The 13,666-nt window shown below is 41.0% G+C and overlaps 1 long non-coding RNA gene across 1 annotated transcript in view; it reads left to right on the forward strand.

The window, feature by feature from the left end:
• LOC125633530 (uncharacterized) overlaps window positions 1–12,476 on the forward strand; it is a 65,505-nt gene extending 53,029 nt beyond the window's left edge. Inside the window, exons 2-3 of the long non-coding RNA XR_007355643.2 lie at window positions 8,712–8,816; window positions 12,389–12,476. This is a non-coding gene — a long non-coding RNA (uncharacterized LOC125633530). The remainder of the gene's footprint in view (window positions 1–8,711; window positions 8,817–12,388) is intronic.
• The last annotated feature ends 1,190 nt before the right edge of the window (window positions 12,477–13,666 follow it).

The following is a 13,666-nucleotide window of genomic DNA, read 5'->3' on the forward strand; positions in this document are numbered from 1 at the left end:
ATTACTCCTTGTCCTGTCATCTGCTATCACTGAGAATAATCTAGATCCATCCTCTTTGGATCCACCTTTCAGGTAGTCAAAAGCAGCTATCAAATCCCCCCTCATTCTTCTCTTCTGTAGACTAAACAATCCCAGATCCCTCAGCCTCTCCTCATAAGTCATGTGTTCCAGTCCCCTAATCATTTTTGTTGCCCTTCGCTGGTCTCTCTCCAATTTTTCCACATCCTTCTTGTAGTGTGGGGCCCAAAACTAGACACAGTACTCCAGATGAGGCCTCACCAATGTCGAATAGAGGGGAACGATCACGTCCCTCGATCTGCTGGCAATGCCCCTACTTATACACCCCAAAATGCCATTGGCCTTCTTGGCAACAAGGGCACACTGTTGACTCAGATCCAGCTTCTCGTCCACTGTCACCCCTAGGTCCTTCTCTGCAGAACTGCTGCCTAGCTATTCGGTCCCTAGTCTGGAGCGGTGCATTGGATTCTTCAGTCCTAAGTGCAGGACTCTGCACTTGTCCTTGTTGAACCTCATCAGATTTCTTTTGGCCCAATCCTCTAATTTGCCTAGGTCCCTCTGTATCCTATCCCTACCCTCCAGCGTATCTACCTCTCCTCCCAGTTTAGTGTCATCCGCAAACTTGCTGAGGGTGCAATCCACACCATCCTCCAGATCATTCATGAAGATATTGAACAAAACCAGCCCCAGGACTGACCCTTGGGGCACTCTGCTAGATACCGGCTGCCAACTAGACATGGAGCCATTGATCACTACCCGTTGAGCCTGACAATCTAGCCAACTTTCTACTCACCTTGTAGTGCATCCATCCAGCCCATACTTCTTTAACTTGCTGACAAGAATACTGTGGGAGACTGTGTCAAAAGCTTTGGTAAAGTCGAGGAATAACACATCCACTGCTTTCTCTTCATCCACAGAACCATAGAAGGCAATTAGATTAGTCAGGCATGACTTTCCCTTGGTGAATCCATGCTGACTGTTCCTGATCACTTTCCTCTCCTCTAAGTACTTCAGAATTGATTCCTTGAGGACATGCTCCATGATTTTTCTGGGGAGTGAGGTGAGGCTGATGGTCCCCGTAAATAAGGTGAATGGTCATTTACTCAGGGCATGTCTACACAACAGACTTTTGCTGACACAAGTTACATTGGCATAAAGCTGCTGCAGACAGTATATTGCTTGTATGCATGCATACTTGACTCCTTGTGTCGGAGTATAATATTTATATCTGAAATGACATCAGAAGCAGGGAAATTATCGCAACCTTCCATTAATTGGGTGTTGGAATTTGAAAGAGATGTCCTGATGGGCCCACTCCAGAACATCATCACATAGCTTGTGATAAGAAGCAGGAGCCATTACTATGTCATCTTAGCGTTTCTGAACATTTAACCAATTTTTGCCAATGCCATTGTGACCTGTTGCATTATGCACAGCAGGTGAAGTTCACCTTTGCATAGAAGGTGCCACACAAAAGGCCTATACATCATTTAAATCACAGTGGAAGTCAAGGCCATTTGAAGGCAAGCTCATATAGAAATATTTGCAGGATTAGGGTCTCACAGATTGCAGCTCAAAAGACATCTGATCCTTATTCATACCTTTACTTCAACTGCATTGCTTCCTTGAGGCCTAAAGTCATGCTTCATTCCTCTCCTGTCAACCCAATTGGTTAGTTTAAATTGCCTCACCTACTAATCAAATAACATGACACATTTTAGCTGGAGTATTATGATAAAGTAATTTATTTCCTGAAGTTCCGAAATATAAAGGTATTTCAACATTTTGTTTGTAGACTTTAAAGTTAATTGCACCAAAACAGATTCAAGTTCCAGAATAATTAATACCTCTAGGATACAGCAGGATAAAAACTGACGTTGAGGCATTTGGTTTGAAGCAAGGCAATAAGAAATAAGTTTTAATGGCTTTGCTCAATTATTTCCTTTAGCTTTCTGTGTGTCATATGAAGGCATCCGTCACATAAGCAGCAGGAGGACAAAAAATTATAATCTTTTTTTAGGAAAAAAGTCTTATCTTATCAGAGGAATATTGAAATGTTATGTCATATTCCTATAAATATGTCAGACTATAAACATTTTCCAGTTTCAAGTGTCTTACACAAAAGGAATTTTACAAAAATAATTGCAAGAGAAGAGCAAGACTTGAGATCTCTCTGTGTGTGTTGAGAAAGGTCTTTTTCCACAGTTCTGTAATCTTTCTCACATCATCATTAATGAAAATTTGCAAGATGCACACCACAGTTAAATTCAGTGTGGAGTAAGACAAATGTTTTAGAAGCTCACAATAACACTTCACTCTTTATGGCAATTGAAGAAAATCACATCCAGCAATGTTGATCTACGTAGACAATTCCACCATACCTGCAAATTTGGCTAGAACACTATATCTAACATCCTTACACTTATAAATAGGGTCATGGAGTAACCACAAGTTGCCAGGAACAAGATTTGTGTATCATCTGAAAGCTGGGAATTTGAACAGCACATTTCTTCCCAACACCTTGCTTGGGCCCTGGCTCAGTATTGACTGAGACCCCAGTCCTTCAAAGACTTAAGCATGTGTCATCTTTACACATGTGATCTGTCCTCCTCAAATCAATGGAACTACTTATGTGTTTACAGTTAAACATACATGTGCACACATACATGTGTCTAAGTATTAGCAGAATCAGGCTCTGAGCAGGAATCTGGACCTGAGGAGGGAATGAACCAAAGTCACCACTTCCTACAGCAAAAGTAGGTTTTCCTTACAGGACTCTCACCCAAATACTGACAAGACTCTGTACTGCTTAGTTAATGATATAATATTTCATGCTGGTATGACTCTACACAGTAAGAAAGTCTTCTTTTCAAAGTACCAGACATCCTGGGGAGTAACGTTTCTACAGGCAAAATGCAAATTAGCAACCTAAAGGACAAAAAGTATCACTCCATTTTGTTGTTCCTTCTTGGTAAGGGGCAGAGAGACAACTTTGGAGAGGAAGTGTCTTTGGCAGGATGGCAGCACAGATACGGATGGGTAAAGGGTGACAGAGGATGTCTGAGACGTTTCAATACCATATTGTGTGTGAGCTTTAGATGTAGCGGGGGAGGTTTAGCAAAGGAAAAAGCAGGAGCAAGCAAAGGTGAAATGAACAAACTGAATGGGAGCTCAAAGTAGGTCAGAGGCTGGAAAAAAACCTTGGCCATGAAGCCCAAACTTTGTCCTTTTTTGTTGACATAATGACGCAAGTTTGCAGTTGAGTCCCCTGCTTTTGGGGAAATCACAGGGATGATGAGCACACCCAGAGTACAATAGAAGAGCCTCACCCTGGAAAAAAACACCTTTGATACTTTAACAGAATTTTCTCCCACCAAAAAGTCCTCGATTTTTTATTAATTCAACTGGCAAAACTGCTTGTCACATATAAAGACCAGAGACACAAGCCACCTGACCATAAGTACAGCTTATTACAAATGCTTTTGGCAGTGGCATAACTAGGACAGGAAAACTAGGTGGGCCCTGACTTTCATGTTGGTGGGCAATGATGGGGAGGAGGGAGGAAGTGCGGGGACAGGAGGGAGGGAAGGGGTGCTTGTCTCCCCCAACCCCCTCCAGCTGGCCCTTACCGCTTAACAGGCATCAAAAGATGAGGCTGCCTGGGGCACATAGGCTGTGGAGTGTGCCAACGGGGTGGAGGGGGCCCCGGCTCGGTGTCTTTCTGCCAGTGAGGCCGCATTCCTCTCCTGCCTGCACTGCAGTTGCTGGCCCGGTGTCTGGCCCCAGCACTAGCCCCACCCAGGCCCGTCCCCATGAGGCACATCCTCCACCAGGGACGACTCACCCCCTCCCACCCTATGGATTTGGGGGTCTCCGGCCCTGATTTGGGTAGGCCTGGATGCTAAGTGGGTGGGCCACGGCCCACTCAGGACAGCTGTGGCTATGCTCCTGGGTTTAGGAATAGCAGCAGGCTGGTCTACCTCCAAGCAGACTGGTCACTTGTAAAAGTCTACCTTTTTCAGGTACCCATGTCAAAATCCCTGTCCTGTGGTGAGGCCCTAAATTACTGTCTATTAAGAAACATAATTTCCATCCCTGTTTTTTTAAAGGCCTCTTTTTGAAGGACTAAATTTGTCATGATGCACCAAAAACAAATATCACTTTAATAAAGCCATGCTTCCCCATGCAGCATTTTTTAATACAATGTGTTTCGTTATCTCATGAAAAAAACCAAGCAAATATTAATCCCTCTCAGTAAAATTATTGAATACAATACGGTATTTGATCCTGGCTAAGAGCCTCAAATATTTTCCATTCCAGTTTCCTCAACTTGGATAAGAGTCCCACAATCCACCCCTGTCAAGGTTCCTTCCCCACTCTGAACTCTAGGGTACAGATGTGGGGACCTGCATGAAAACCTACTAAGCTTACTTTTACCAGCTTAGGTTAAAACTTCCCCAAGGTACAAATTAATTTTACCCTTTGCCCTTGGATTTCCACTGCCACCACCAAACTTTATCTGGGTTCCTGAAAAAACAGAGTTTGGACACGTCTTTCCCCCCAAAATCCTCCCAACCCTTGCATCCCACTTCCTGGGGAAGGTTTGGTAAAAATCCTCACCAATTTGCAAAGGTGACCACAGACCCAAACCCTTGGATCTTAGAACAATGAAAAAGCATTCAGTTTCCTTACAAGAAGACTTTTAATAGAAGTAAAAAGAAAAGAATCACCTCTGTAAAATCACGATGGTAAATACCTTACAGGGTAATTAGATTCAAAACATAGAGAATCCCTCTAGGCAAAACCTTAAGTTACAAAAAAGACACACAGACAGGAATATTCATTCTATTCAGCACAGCTATTTTCTCAGCCATTTCAAGAAATCATAATCTAACACATACCTAGCTAGATTACTTACTAAGTTCTAAGACTCCATTCCTGTTCTGTCTCCGGCAAAAGCATCACACAGACAGACACAGACCCTTTGTTTTTCTCCCTCATCCCAGCTTTTGAAAGTATTTTGTCTCCTCATTGGTCATTTTGGTCAGGTGCCAGCGAGGTTACCTTTAGCTTCTTAACCCTTTACAGGTGAGAGGATTTTTCCTCTGGCCAGGAGGGATTTTAAAGGGGTTTACCTTTCCCTTTATATTTATGACAACCCCAAATTTGAGAGGTTAAAATAATTTGTAAGGTTTTGGAATTTTAAGGTACTGGGTTTGTTACAAACAATCTATTACAGCCCATATTTGACTTGTGTGTATTTGTTTGTCTACACGACCTGTCCATCTGTTTGAAGCAAGCAATATATTTAATCAGGCAAAAAGCCGGAACTAACGATGGAACTACAGAAGAATGACAGTATATAATTCTGATGAATAAAAGAAAGTTCACTGCCAGACCTTCACAGCTAAATTTACTTTCTTTGCCTGCCTATGTTTAGTTCTTATCACCAAAAACTGACAGTCTGGGATCAAGCATAAAGAAATAACAGTCTGAGAACCAAGAAGTTTCTTCTCTTTTCTGACTGGTGATGGGTTTTTATTTCTGCCAGAATTAGGTGTTACCCGTACAAAATACATTCCCTTAGTAAAAGAAAGATGCTGTCAGCTTCTCCAGTGAGTACAGCTATTTCAGCCTGTCAGGTGAGTGATAGAGGAAGGAACTTAGATCATTCTAGAGAGCTCTGTTTCATATAAATATTGAATAAAATTCATAGAAAGATAGACAAGGTACTGGGGGGGGGTATGTAAAAATTAATAAATTCTGCAGTCTTGATTATCTTCCTAGAGAAAAAGTTTTGGAAGCAAGCCATTTTCATTTTATAATTCACATTATTTTCTTTTCAGGGACTTTGCCTTAAAAATAATAATAATAAAAAAGCTTTCCTCTATTGCAAAATTGTACAGAAGCCACACTAATTGAAAGATGCAACAAATTCTATCTCAAATGATTTGCACAAGTCATTCAAAACATAACTGCCATTTTTATCTTTTTAATTTAAAGAAGTAAAGAAAAATACTCAAGCCTATTGAATATTTTAGTTCTCATAATTTTTACCCTCATGGAAAACTCTTACAGAATTGATGAAGGTTGAAACCAATACAGTAATGTCTTATAAAATGTAAATTATGACCTAAATTACTATAAAAATCTATAGAATTTAGAAAATATTACATTTGTTCCATAATTTTTTAAACCATTTTATAGAATCGACTAGAGAATAATATTCCATAGATAGGGTTAAAAATTCTATTGAAAGATCATAATTCTCTATTTATTCTATAAGACTTTCCATAAGGGATCATTATAACTTGTAAAGCTTATAAGAACCTTATTAACATTCACCCAACATTAGCAACGATAGTTCTTTGGAATAGTTTTAGTGGATTTATACATGAGGTGTTTCTAAAAGATGAAACTACCTTATATCCTACCCTCCTTTCCCCCTTTTTATTAATTCATTTATATACTTCCTGATCCTAGCTGATGAATGCTGAGGCTGCTAATTCAAGCCTATTTTAGAATGTGCTCCTAGATTTAAAAAAACAAAAACAAATCTCTGTTTTCTGATTGCTCTGACTGAATCCAAATGTAATATCTGTTAAATGTAATTAGAAACTATCAGTAAATGGATAAGGTGGCTGTTGGGTGGCAAACAAACTCATTTGATGCATTGTAACCCAGCTCAATAAGTTCTGCCTGGATATGCTTTGAATTTGAATTATTAGTAAATATAAATTATAAAAGATCTTCTAATTTCAGCAAAACACACTGAAAAGCATCTATGACAATGAATTTAAAATTAAAAAAGCATCTGTCTAGCAAAGAATGATTGATATTGTTCAAGTTGTATAGGACTTTTTGCTAGGTGAAGGAAAATAGGTTGATTAAATTATTTGGAAATCCTTATTGGGAAATATGAAATGGCTTGCACAGTAGCATTATTTTGTAAATAAATTAGCATATTGTTGTGACAAAGAATGCGTCTTCTAGACTTATTGAGATGAAGACCTGATAAGAAATTATTAGGGGAAGAGTTGAATATGAAACCATTCTAAAGACTTTCCTAAAGCTCAGTAGTTTAGAGCAACAGTTAGGTGAGACTTCTCAGACAGTAGGTAAGACGAGAGTCTTGAGTGAGAGAAAGGAAATCTGAAATCAGGAGGTTTACTTCTAGACAAACTTTTACTGAGGTCTTTTCTATAGGGAAAAGTTTCTTCTACATAGTGAAAAAAAACCCTATAAATATACAGGTCTGACTAAAACTGAAAGTGTGTGTCCACTTTGTCTAAAGCAACTTAAGCTACTTCCATTGGGAATCATAATATCCACCCAGCATTTCTCTTTTTCAAAATAAACATACAGCCTTCTGATCAGTTATCCTAGGGTCCAGTATTTCACAGCTGGGGTCAATGCATCATGGGATGTTTATTGTGTTGGACTGAGAGATATCTTCTGGAACCGAGTGGAATTCTGGGACTTGGGGACAAATTCCCATGATTCCTTATATCATATCCCATAATTCATCTGGTTTTCTTTAGCCGGTACCATTTTCAAACTTCTGCCAGCAATGGGACTATTTAGACACAGAGGGCTAGATTCAAAAGGTACTTAGGTACCTAAACCCCTGACTTAGGCACGTAATTATGGATTTATGCAATTTTACAATTTGTTTAGGCTGCAAGACTAATAACTACAAAACCAGACAATATTAAATTATGTAACATGTTAGGGTGGAGCTAACAATAATAAAATAGGAAGAGAAGATATATATGAATGAAATGAATGAAAAGCCTTACTTTAGATGTCTGGATACCCATTTCTTGCCGAAGCCCCAGAGTGATACATGAACCAGGGAAGACAGGCATTAACTAGCTTACCTCGCATGCAGGATCCAATCTGGTAGGTATGCTCAGAGGCTGCCTACCAGATTGGGTCGCATTCAAAATCTGGTTGGAAGAGGGGGTGGTGATGGTGCCCACCTTACAACTTTTAGCCCAGTGGTTAGAAAACTCACATGGCATATGGGACATCACCATTCTTTCTCCTTCTCTGGCGGAGAGGGGAAAATTGATCCTGGATCTCCTATATCCCAGATTAGTGCCATAACCACCAGGCTAAAAGTTATAAATTAGACACCACCACTACCTCCTCCTCCTTCTCTGGCCATTTTGTGTGGAGCTAGGCACTTGCCTAAGTAATTCTTTAGGAAACACCATAGGTAGCTGCCTGACTTCAGGAGAGGTTGTACCTGACTTCAGGAGAGGTTCCTGTTTGTGAACAGCTAGCAGAAATAGGGGCCTATCTCCGTGAGAAGGGAGGGGAGGGTTGGGGCTTCTCATCAGCATCTCCCAATGGCTGCCTTTTGTGAATTGCATTCTTAGGCACCTATCTCTCCTCCTTTATTGTATAGGGACCTAAGTGCCTAACTCAGACTATGTTCATCACAGTGTTCCTGTCATTTTCAAGGCGTCTAAAAGTTAGGTTTTGTCAAACTGAGTGTCAAAACACCTTAATACCTTTCTGAATCCAGGCCAGATGAGCACTGGGACAGGGCAGCAAAACAAAACAGACAGAAAGCAGCTGCTGCTAATTAATGACTTGGGGTGCAGGTATATTTTAGCTACAGTCCTTAAGGATGAATTATCTATAGGAAGCTTTGCTGTTATGCTGACATTTATTTACATCAACAGGAATCTGTGTACATACTGGCTGAAACTCTCCCTTTTGCAGAGAACTAGCCCACGGATGGTTCCACATGGATCCAGTTTAAGCAGAGTGAATTTCACCTTCTGAAGGTAAAATCAGTGCAAAAGATCACCCTAAGTCTGTGCATCACTCCTCCTTCTCTCAGTGAGGAATCAGATTAATTTAGACACCCCAGACTCTACTTACACTGCCTGGGAGACAGGCCACTGAATTTTGGAATGCCTAATTAACCTCTTTTTTTGCATTTCCCATAGAAGCTGGATTACTTTATTTTATATACATAACTCTTCTGCCAGGTGCTTAACAGCTGCAAGAAGGGCTGGGTTCTGTCTTCAGTCTAAAGGGCTGGGTTCTGTCTTCAGTCTAAAGGGCTGGGTTCTGTCTTAGCATGCCTGGAGGTTCCACCACCTAACCCAGCTCATTGATTCAGCTTTAGTAAGGTTCTGGGTAGGTGGGGTCCCATCAGTGTCCACTTTGCACTGCTTCTGTCCTCTGCATTGTCTCTCATCATACAGTCCTCATTCTCTGCTATCTGTCACAGCCAAGTCCCCATGGGAGGGGAGCCAAGAGCACATAAGTCCTTTGAGCAGAGTCCCAGGTGCTTGGAAGTCAGTTCTTTACCACAAGGTAAAAAGCTCTTTTCCATCTCTGATCCTCTCTGGGAGCCCACTACTTCCCCAAATCCAAGTGAATGTGTACTTAAGCTGACCTCCTAAGTGTCAGAACAATTGCAGGTAGGTAGTCGATGCAAATGGATCTCTCTATGGCAGCACTTTTCTCTGTTACCAACAGACAGAATAAGAGCTCTTTCCCCTTTGGAGCTGATGGCCATAGTGCTTACATATTTGATAATTTAGTTACAATTTAGGGGGGAAATCCTCTCAGATCCACACAGCAGAATTTGCCTTCAATATTCTGGTCTCCCTATATGTATGCAACTCTATTTTATATTGCTAACAGTTCCATGCATGCGGAAAGAACAGAATATCAGAGGAGAGATCCACTTTGTAGCTGTAAGAAGAGCCTTTAGAATTCTAAAGGCCATATATTCCCAAAATTTACCCACGATAAAGACAACCTGCTTCTGAATCAGCTGTGGCTTTAAATAATAATGTTAAGTGGGACCCTGTAATTTGCCTTATCTCTAAATGAGCTTGTCATGTAAAGGCATTTTTGAAAGTAGCCTTCAGTGCTGTGGCTTACTGGCTCTTCACTGAAGTTCTGATTCTGCTGCTGTAGAGCTCCCTACTAAAACATACACATGAGCTTGCAGGCATCTACAGTATAAGGCAGCTGCCCCATATGGATTTTTCCCTTCTAAGAGTTATGCTTTTAATTTAACAGCTATTGATAGTTGCATGAAGGGATGGGTAATTGGAATGAAGATGAAAATATATTTTCAGTGTATTTATTTTCTGATTGGAACTGTACCTATGGACCCTACTGGTAGAGTAGCCACTATGAAGTTTTGGCAGAAGCCAAACGTTCTTATGTGGTAGGCTGCCATACCAACTTATAAGCACAAACACAGCATAACACTGAAAACCCACAATAGATCTGCAAACTTTGAAAAGGAGAAGTCAGGGCTAAGCTGTCTCTAAAGGTAGTCTGTTAACTCTGCTTTTGACTTTAAACCCTGTTGTGCCAAATCATCTTTAACTACCCTAACTAATTTACAACCCTTCAGCAGCCCTTGTTGAAGCAGCACCAAACTTGAAAGATTACTGGCAGCTTCCCATAATGCTGCCCTTACTTCAAACTTCTCACAAGTGGACTGAAGTGCCTCCTTTCCCTGGAAGGCACTCAGTCCTCATGGGCAGGGACCTTCTTCCACTACCCATATACCAAGGAGGGTGGGCTTCTCAGCTACCCCCCATCCCTCTGGGTCCCCCAATACTTCCTCCATTTCCTTTTTAATCTCATCCCAGGTTGACCTCTGCACCTAGTATGGGCCCTGGTTCTTCCTTATCCATTTATTCAAAATATCCTTTACCCTGGCTTGCCAGAACCCGCAACTACCCGCATCACTAGGGTTCGCTATACCCCCTCCAAGCAGCTGCGCGGACTGTTGGGGAGGGGGACTTACAGGCTGCCATTCACCTATCTGATGCAATGCATCCGAGTCACCAGCACCAAGATGTTAGGGGGCTTATTCCTTCACCCTGGTCCTTCTCGCATGAACAGAGAGCAACAATGCCCGAAGTCCAAAGGTGCAAACAATTCAATGTTTATTGGGGTGAACTTCCAGCAAGCATGATTCCAGTTTCCCTCCTTAGTGTCCCCCTTCCCAGCTCTGACACCACAGAGCCTTACCTGTGGCCCTGTTCCCATTCCTGCCCTTAGCTAAACATGATTCCAATTTCCCCACCCCCATTCCCTGTTCCCATTTCCCCCACACACATACACTCACTTCCTGATTGACTGCAGACTATACAGTAAAACTTGAGTTCTGCTTAGCTATACCTTGACCAATCATTTTACTGAAATTTAACTAACCAATCCTAACATATTGTAACATGATTATTTAACCAATTATGTCCCACCACCTTAATTAGTTTACACCCTGCAAAATTAATTATACAGCAGACAGGAACAATCACAGAACCAGACAGAGATTATGCAGACAAACAATAGGGAAATGGGGATTACAGTGATAGAACAACACAGAAATGAGGATTTCACATTCCAGCTATTGATAAGTGAGTTCTTGCCAGACAGGATGCTATCAAACTAAGTTTCCTTTTACATCTTCTAGGCACTTCCCTTTCTCTGGAGGTGATAGGCATTATCGGTACAGGATTGTATTCCTAACAGCCCAATAGCACCTTATTTCAGTGTGACCAGTCTGGAATGTGAGGACGTGACCGGTCACTTCCCAGTTTATGGCTGCCTCTGCTGCTTAGCCAAAGGCCTTAGCCTAAGAACAGGGCCTCAGTCTGTCACAGTAAGAGAATGATCTTACACCGGCAGACAGTGATTCTGATTCATTCTTTTATACCCCTATAACTAGCCAAGTGATAAGAATATACCTAAATTCTTAGAGTATAGGCCTTTACGGACAGGCCTGCATATCTATATCCTAACACCATGCACCCATGCTACCCTAGAAAAGCCCTATTAAACAGCCAGTCCTTTCTCCTTCTAAGTCAAGTAGGAATTTTGATAGTGACTATGGAAAACTGATAGCCAGTAAAGGAGACATTATTAATGGCTTGTTTAGATGAACAATTAATGTGCAGTAAAAGTGCAAAGATATAGCGCACTATTCATGTGGAACCTGCAACCGTGCACTAGAAGTTCCCTAGTTTGTTTTGATCCACCCTGCTTTGAAATAGGAGTTGGTCACTGCACACTGGGGAACTTTCAGTGCACAGCAGCAGGGTCCACACAGACAACTAGTGTGTACGTGCTAGCAAACAAACTGTTTCTCTGCACGATCCCTGTGTAACAATAACTTGCTGTTTTCAGATATCCACACACTGGTGGCAAAATATAATGGCTTTGGTGTAAGTCGATGTTTTAATAAACATAACTTACATGTAAATTCTGTGTATATGGGCTTCATATGAGGTATAAGGAGTTCTTCACATTTCTAGAAAACTTGATATTTTCCCCCAACCCAGTACTCATTTAAAATGTCTTCAATGTGTGTTTTTCCTAGTCATTCCTCTTGCCAGTTACTGGAGACAGAGAGAGAGAGAGAGAATCTGGCCTGAAGTACAGCTCTGTGTAAGCTCAAAAGCTCATCTATCTCACCAACAGAAGTTGGTCCAATAAAAGACATTACCTCACTCACCTTGTCTCTCTATTTTATTGCTAACATTTATAATTCTACAAAAAGCATCCCAACAAACTATTAATGGTATATGGGCTATTTGTGTATTTTATGTATACATTATTTACAGTTCACTGTGTGATAACAAATAGATTCAGATAGCATGGCTGGTGCCTCAGCTAAGTTATTTCACTAAATTAATAACAACTTGTTATATTTCAGCAGATTAAGTTTGCACATCAAAGCTGGGGACAATATGGAACATTCACTGTGGGCCTAATTCTGTCACCCTTAGTCACAGTGGGCCCAATTTATCCCTATGTCAGAGGTGGGGCCAATGCAAGGACAGAGTGGAGGCATGTTACTCCTTCCCTATTCAGGCGTTAATTCAGCCTTCAGTACTGGCTGGGGCAGCCCTGAGGACTGACCTAATTTGTACCATTGTAGTAGTGTTCCCTATGAGCTTTGCAGGGGCACAGAATCACCAGGGTAAAGGATTGCCCCAGCATACTCTTCCCACCCCTGCCTGCTTTCTCCTTCAGCCCGCCCACTTAGCAAAAAGGCTCCCTGTACCAGGATATTTCTCTAGTCCAAAGGGGCCACAGCATAACTATGGGAAGGGACCATTTTTTGGTTAGGTGTTCGTACAGTTCCTAACACAATTGGGTCATGGGTGCTCCTATGTGCTATTGTAATGCAAATTAATAATAAACAACTATGAATTTAGTCCATTGAGCAGTGCCTGGCACCAGGAGTAATATCATTGACTTCTCAATGGGACCACACACAAAGCAAATACTACTCAGAAGAGCTGTGCAAACAACTGATTTTTCAGTTCATTGGCAGTTCAAAGAAAAATAGTTTCTAAGCTTTAATCATTTTTAATAAAGTTTATGGAAATTTCAGAACCAAAATAATTTCAAATAGTTGAAACATTTTGTTTTGAAAATGTCAGAACGTTTTGATTATTTTCAGGTTTTTCTTTTCTATTATTATTTTTCCTGACCAAAACAATTTGGCAAAATTGACACAAAATCACAAAATGCAATGAACCACATCTGCATTTTTCAGTGAAAAAATTTTCAGCCAAAAAATTTCATCCAGCTCTACTACTCAACATAAAGATGGCAGAAGCTGGCCAATAGAGAGCTGCAGCTCACATTA

Source organism: Caretta caretta, chromosome 3 (assembly GCF_965140235.1).
Source record: "Caretta caretta isolate rCarCar2 chromosome 3, rCarCar1.hap1, whole genome shotgun sequence".
NCBI classification, from domain to species: domain Eukaryota; kingdom Metazoa; phylum Chordata; order Testudines; family Cheloniidae; genus Caretta; species Caretta caretta.